The following is a 7,739-nucleotide window of genomic DNA, read 5'->3' as shown; positions in this document are numbered from 1 at the left end:
CTCATAGCAGTAGAACTAGTTATTAGTCTTAATCTATATAGAAATCACTCCGAGTAAGGGGTATTACTTATTGAACACACCACTTACTTTACTATTTGCTTTTCAATAACAACAATGTGAGCTGCTCATATATAAGGTCAAGACGGGTGGAAACATCACAGAAGAATAAGATTAAGCACTCTCTACTGGAAGGATTAGGAGTGTACTAGAACCTTTAGGAGGCAAACTGCAGAGAAGACCAATTATTGTCGCAAGCGATAAATTAATGGTTAGACGGTTTGCAATAATACGTACTCATTAAAGTGACTGTCGAAAAATTTGAAGAGTAATAAAAATGATAGGAAACTTTTTCACAATTACCGATTCATAATAATTCCGCCAGTGTTCATGTATTTAGTGATTATAGTACTCCTCCTTGTTGCAGATATTCCAACACCTTGCTCACTAATGCAACATAAGGGCTAGGACGTTTGATCTGAAACTCGGTTTCTTATCGAACTTTAATCTGAGAGTTGCCTTTGATTTGGAACAAAATTCTAAACTCCCCCGAAAATCATTGCTAAATTTATCTGCGAATATACCGGAATTGTTTTTCAATTGTTTTTAATAAACGAAATAATAAGTGCTAAAACACGCTTGCGATGAATATCAGAAATATTCAATTCCGTTATCAAGTCTAAAGAAAAAAAATTTTAAATCAGATTTATCGGACGGATAGCATATTCCAGAAAATGTTTATTTATTTTAAAGACACGCTGCAATTTACCTCACCCGTAAGTTGCATTATATTGCCTGATACATTTAGAGATATAGGATATGTTCCTGTCAACACAGGCTATCTAATATGTTACCACGTGAAGCGTGAGAATAGGGTAATGCACGAAGCTGTGTTAAACGGAAATCGAACTGAATTGCTGTTTATAACAGTGATAAATTTTGTGGGTGATTGAAAATCGATTTTTACTGTTGGAGAAAGAGAATTCGAATTTCATTTCTTCCGGCTTTTTTTTAATTTAATTTATCGTGTGATAAATTAAAATGATTTGTGCATCTGTTGGAAGGTTTATCTGTCCCACTCTTGAAATATGCATGAATGCCTGAGTCCTATGAGGATTGAAGTTCTCACACATTAAAATTGACAATCTGTGAGGGATTTCATTTTATATCTTTTACATTTTATATCTTTACATTTTATATCTTTTATATTTTATATAGTTTACATTTTATTTATTTTACATTTTATATCTTTTACATTTTATATCTTTTATATTTGAAATCTTTTACATTTTATATAGTTTACATGTTATTTATTTTACATTTTATATCTTTTACATTTTATATAGTTTACATTTTATTTATTTTACATTTTATATCTTTTATATTTGATATCTTTTACATTTTATATAGTTTACATTTTATTTCTTTAACATTTTATATATTTTATGTTTTATATAGTTTACATTTTATTTATTTTACATTTTATATCTTTTATATTTTATATAGTTTACATTTTATTTATTTTACATTTTATATCTTTTACATTTTATATCTTTTATATTTGATATCTTTTACATTTTATATAGTTTACATTTTATTTATTTTACATTTTATATATTTTATATGGTTTACATTTTATTTATTTTACATTTTATATCTTTTATATTTTATATCTTTTATATTTTATATCTTTAACATTTTATATAGTTTACGCTATTTATTTTACATTTTATATCTTTTACATTTTATATCATTACATTTTATATAGTTTACATTTTATTTATTTTACATTTTATATATTTTACATTTTATATCTTTTATATTTGATATCTTTTACATTTTATATCTTTTACATTTTATTTATTTTACATTTTATATCTTTTACATTTTATATCTTTTATATTTGATATCTTTTACATTTTATATAGTTTACATTTTATTTATTTTACATTTTATATCTTTTACATTTTATATCTTTTATATTTGATATCTTTTACATTTTATATAGTTTATATTTCAAAATAAAGATAAATGGTTACAGACGATCTATTTTTTTTAATGTTCGTGTAAGATGATAACGTACATACGAATGCAACAATGCCTTAGTGCATTATTATATATGTGGTTCGTTTTAAAAGTAAGGTATTTAGCAGTGAAGTCAACAAAGGAAAAAAAGGGTAAAACATTAGAGCATACAGTAAATAAATGTTGCTATAGACAATAAAAGTTACTTTTGATCCACCCTTTTGTGGTGCGCTTTTTTGATATCAAATATTCATTTTTTTTACGAACTGTTTAACGAACAATATGGCAACACGTTTGTTTCTCACGAAGAAGATTATAGGCCGCCATCTTGTGTGAAAAGGATTTTGTAAAAGTAAATGTTTGACATAAAAAAGAGGATTTAAAACTACTTAAAAACACACAAAAAATGAGTTGGATGGATAGAAAAGTAACTTTTATTGGCTACGGTAACATTTATTTATTATATATTTGATTCTTCCCTTGATTATTTGTTGGCTTCTTTGCTAAATCCCTCTCCTATATTTTAAATATAAACATTAAAATTTTAAAGAGCTACGGAGACGGGAGTGGTACCATTAAAACGAGAGACTTTTTGTGTTCCAGAATTTATTTTTCTATATAATCATCACTATTCTCAATGTACTCACTTTTGCCAGCTTCTTTTGATGCCTCGGTCCTAAAACTCCAGAGCTCATTTTTTCACTCACATTTCTATTACCACTCTGAAATCGACGAACCCATCTCCTAACTGTACTGACATCCACTGCATCGGCTTCGTAAACGTTCAACAGGCGCCGGTAAATGTTGATCGGTTCAATTTTTTTTTACATGAAAGGATTCAATGCCGTACCTATGTTTCTGACGCACGTCCATGACAGTGTTTGTTTTTTTCAAGTTTCACGCCGTCAATATCTGCAACAGAGATGCAACTTTCGCATCATGAATGCATAAGTTCAGTTACGATAACAATCCAATTTGCAATCTCCTCTGATCCATTCGGATGGAATAAAAATAGGAGGCATTACTTTTGGAAGGTCCGTCGTAGATTAATGGAAAGGTATACAGATAGATGAAGTAAGCGACCGTGGAATTTCCGCACGGCCCTGCCGGTTGAAAAATATTTACTCAATTATTAAATTGTAACAAAACTTTATCAGTTTATTTGGGGGTAGTCTTAGCTGGACAAACACACAACTAGATTTCTTATCTTGTCATTTTGGCAAAAGACACATGTTTGACGTCACTCGTGCAATTGTGTTAGATGAGTTATCGGACTGACGTCACAAGCTGATTTCTTTTATATTAGGTCAAGCATAGCGTTGTTTTCCGCGGCGGGCGAAACCATACAGTTCACACGTTCTAATGATTAAGTGGATTTGGATTTGTCGGATGTTTATTCGACGTTTGTTGTTTTAATTTATGGTTCAATTATTTTAAACAAATGCCAATTCTATGTAAAAGTACAAAACACGCGCTTGTTTTTCTGGGTTGCATAAACATAGCAAGCAATCATTGATTCAACTGAAAGTTGGAATAACACACTTAATCAATACATATATATTTTTAAGTGACACAACTCATATCTTGAGTTACTGTTAAAACTTTACTTAAACCATTTTTTATTATTTTAAGTTAAATACTACATTGTTGTAACGGGCTGCAACTAACTGTAATTAGAGATACGAACTATAGAATCGGTCAAAGAGGTTGGGTTTGAATGTAGTCAGTTTTATTTCGTTTAAATCATCATCGTCATATCGTATGAACCCAAAGATTCTGTCGTTGGCATTAGTTTCCCCGATATTTTCCTAGTCAGAATTCCTTTTAGAAAGACATCGAGTACAGGATGGATCATGTGAAGGTTGCCAACATTCTAAGTAAAAGTGACTCTTTTATGGAATGAACTTTATTCGAACTTGAAAAACTCAGGTTGTCAGTTCGTGTCATTAACTATTGGGCCAACTCTCTTTTGTTTAACAATGTAAATGTAGATTCTTGGCCTTTTGGTCAAGATCAAAGTGTAGTATCTGTTCCGGCAGATACTGCACTTAAGATAATTTGTACCAGTCAATGGAGGGGAAACCCTCTATACTGGGACAATTATTATTTTTGGTAACCAGAGTGACCCCTTTTAGGGGAGCTGGTTTTTACCTCACATTAAAAACGGCCTTGTGCCTAATTTGCTCAGTGGGGGAGCAAATAAACACCATCTGTTCCGGCAGATGCTGCACTTAAGATAATTTGTACCAGTCAATGGAGGGGAAACCCTCTATACTGGGACAATTATTATTTTTGGTAACCAGAGTGCCCCCTTTTTGCCTACTTTTAGGGGAGCTGGTTTTTACCTCACATTAAAAACGGCCTTGTGCCTAATTTGCTCAGTGGGGGAGCAAATAAATACCATCTGTTCCGGCAGATACTGCACTTAAGATAATTTGTACCAGTCAATGGAGGGGAAACCCTCTATACTGGGACAATTATTATTTTTGGTAACCAGAGTGACCCCTTTTAGGGGAGCTGGTTTTTACCTCACATTAAAAACGGCCTTGTGCCTAATTTGCTCAGTGGGGGAGCAAATAAACACCATCTGTTCCGGCAGATACTGCACTTAAGATAATTTGTACCAGTCAATGGAGGGGAAACCCTCTATACTGGGACAATTATTATTTTTGGTAACCAGAGTGACCCCTTTTAGGGGAGCTGGTTTTTACCTCACATTAAAAACGGCCTTGTGCCTAATTTGCTCAGTGGGGGAGCAAATAAATACCATCTGTTCCGGCAGATGCTGCAAGCTATGACTAGCTATGACTAGCAAAGACCAGATGTGGGGGCAACCCCACATGCCTGACCTTTAACCAGCTCCCATTTCCCACCTCTCGGGAGCTGGTCCCCTCTTTCCCTTCCCCCTCCCTTCACTCCTCACATTAAAAATTGGCCTTGTGCCTAATTTGCTCGGTGGGGGAGCAAATAAATACCATCTGTTCCGGCAGATGCTTCACTTAAGATAATTTGTACCAGTCAATGGAGGGGAACCCCTCTATACTGGGACAATTATTGTTTTTGGTAACCAGAGTGCCCCCTTTTTGCCTACTTTTAGGGGAGCTGGTTTTTACCTCACATTAAAAACGGCCTTGTGCCTAATTTGCTCAGTGGGGGAGCAAATAAATACCATCTGTTCCGGCAGATACTGCAAGCAAAGACCAGATGTGGGGGCAACCCCACATACCTGACCTTTAACCAGCTCCCATTTCCCACCTCTCGGGAGCTGGTCCCCTTTTTCCCTTCCCCCTCCCTTCACTCCTCACATTAAAAATTGGCCTTGTGCCTAATTTGCTCGGTGGGGGAGCAAATAAACACCATCTGTTCCGGCAGATACTGCAAGCTATGACTAGCTATGACTAGATGTGGGGGCAACCCCACATGCCTGACCTTTAACCAGCTCCCATTTCCCACCTCTCGGGAGCTGGTCCCCTTTTCCCTTCACCCTCCCTTCACTCCTCACATTAAAAATTGGCCTTGTGCCTAATTTGCTCGGTGGGGGAGCAAATAAATACCATCTGTTCCGGCAGATGCTGCAAGCTATGACTAGCAAAGACCAGATGTGGGGGCAACCCCACATGCCTGACCATTAACCAGCTCCCATTTCCCACCTCTCGGGAGCTGGTCCCCTTTTCCCTTCCCCCTCCCTTCACTCCTCACATTAAAAATCGGCCTTGTGCCTAATTTGCTCGGTGGGGGAGCAAATAAATACCATCTGTTCCGGCAGATACTGCAAGCAAAGACCATATGTGGGGGAAACTCCACATATAAGACCTTGGTCAATGTAGGGGCAACCCTTCATACCAATTGTCACTATCCAGCTCCCCTACTCCCCGGGGAGTTGGTGCCCATTTCCCCTTAACTCCTCACATTAAAAATCGGCCTTGTGCCTAATTTGCTCGGTGGGGGAGCAAATAAATACCATCTGTTCCGGCAGATACTGCAAGCAAAGACCCTATATGGGGGCGACCCCACAGATAAGACCTTGGTCAATGTAGGGGCAACCCTTCATACCAACAGTTCCTATCCAGCTCCCATTTCCCACCTCTCGGGAGCTGGTCCCCCTTTTCCCTCCCCCCTCTCTCTCTCTCCACATTAAAAAACGGCCTTGTGCCTAATTTGCTCAGTGGGGAAGCAAATAAATACATATCTGTTCTTCAGATGCTACACTTCAATTTCTTGTTCTCTGTTAGTGGAGGAGAAATCCTTCATGACTGAGACAATTTGTATTTTTTGTTCCTTTTCTCCACATTAAAAAACGACCCTGGTGTCTAACTCTGTCCCGTGGGGAGGCATTGTAAATAGGAACAAAATAAATCTATCATTTCTTAAATAGCTCAAAATTCAATATATTTCTGACATCTATTATTCATTCTATTTATATTATTGTTAATATAACACTTATTTTTTTTTAATCATATGGTTATTCAACTCGGTTTAACTCTGATCTTGATACTGTTATTACTACTTCTTGATACTGTTATTACTACTAGGGGGTAATCTATGTTAATGTGGAATCCATTTTTTAACCGTGCCCCAAATATTTTAATCTAGTGTTGTACATTGCGGAGTTCTCATCGAATATTTTCCTATTAAACAAAATTCCAGAGATTCTGTTGGAAATGTTCAGTTCAATGGTGGTAATAATGATCGAACTAGAATAGTTTGAATCTTTATGTACGAGAGATGTTCCAAAATAATGCCTCCTTTTTTTATTCCACCGAAATGGACTACATGGGATAGCAAATTGCATTGTTATGATGACTGACCTCATGCATTCAAGACCTGCAAGTTTCATCTCTACGTTGCAGATATTGACAGTGTGAGACTATAAGAAAGCAAATCCTGTCATAGGCATTTGTCGAAAGCAGAGATGTGTCATTAAATTCTTGGCAAAAGTGCATTGAGAATGGTGGTGACTTTGTAGAAAATTAAATTCTTGAACACAAAAGGTCGCATGTTTTAATGTTATCACTCTCGTCTTCGTACTCTACTTTCGGAGCGACCCCCATATGACAAAACACGCTCCGGACGCTCATGCACAGCCATCGTTCAACGCTGGCAAAAGTGCATTAAGAATGATGGTGACTATGTAGACACATAAATCTGGAGCACAAAAGGTGGTTCGTTTTAATAGTAGCAGTCCCGTCTTCGTAGGTATTCAACTTTTCTAGTTAAAAAGTAGGAGACTTTACTTCTGGAACTATCCTTGGGCGTAATATATAGTTTAACTAAGTCTGTGGTATGGTTCAAATGTTTTGCTAGATAAATTAACAAGAAATCTAAAAAGTTGCTAACCTTTTGACCAATAGTTTTTGAAAAGTCTTTATAATGTTTACTGGTTTTTCACATATTCTGTTAAGGGCTTTAATTTTTTAAAAATATTGTAATCATCTCTAAGCCTTACTCACGATCAAGCCTTTGAATCCTTTTAACAAATACATGCCTAACAAGTCTTTTACCGTCGATCCTATTAAAATATTAAATTGGTCAGAGGCATTTTTTCTAGTGGAATATCTATTATCAAAATGTATAATGGATTTTCTGTCTAGTAATATTAGAGCTACCTACGCAGGTGCCTTATCTAAGGGGTCCTTTATTTATTAGGATAGGTGGTATAGATGAATAGTATAAATCAAAGTCGAAAGCCAGGAATTTAACGTCCGAAATATGACCTT

The 7,739-nt window shown here is 35.5% G+C and overlaps 1 pseudogene; it reads left to right on the top strand.

The window, feature by feature from the left end:
* The first annotated feature begins 4,009 nt into the window (after nucleotides 1-4,009).
* Nucleotides 4,010-4,154, top strand: LOC145243472 (U2 spliceosomal RNA; annotated as a pseudogene).
* Nucleotides 4,155-7,739: the final 3,585 nt, after the last annotated feature.

This window comes from Euprymna scolopes, chromosome 2 (assembly GCF_053919585.1).
Source record: "Euprymna scolopes isolate OS-2025 chromosome 2, ASM5391958v1, whole genome shotgun sequence".
In the NCBI taxonomy this organism is placed as follows: Eukaryota; Metazoa; Mollusca; class Cephalopoda; order Sepiida; family Sepiolidae; genus Euprymna; species Euprymna scolopes.
Note: the sequence above shows the minus strand (reverse complement) of the source record. Positions and strands in the feature narration are given on the sequence as shown.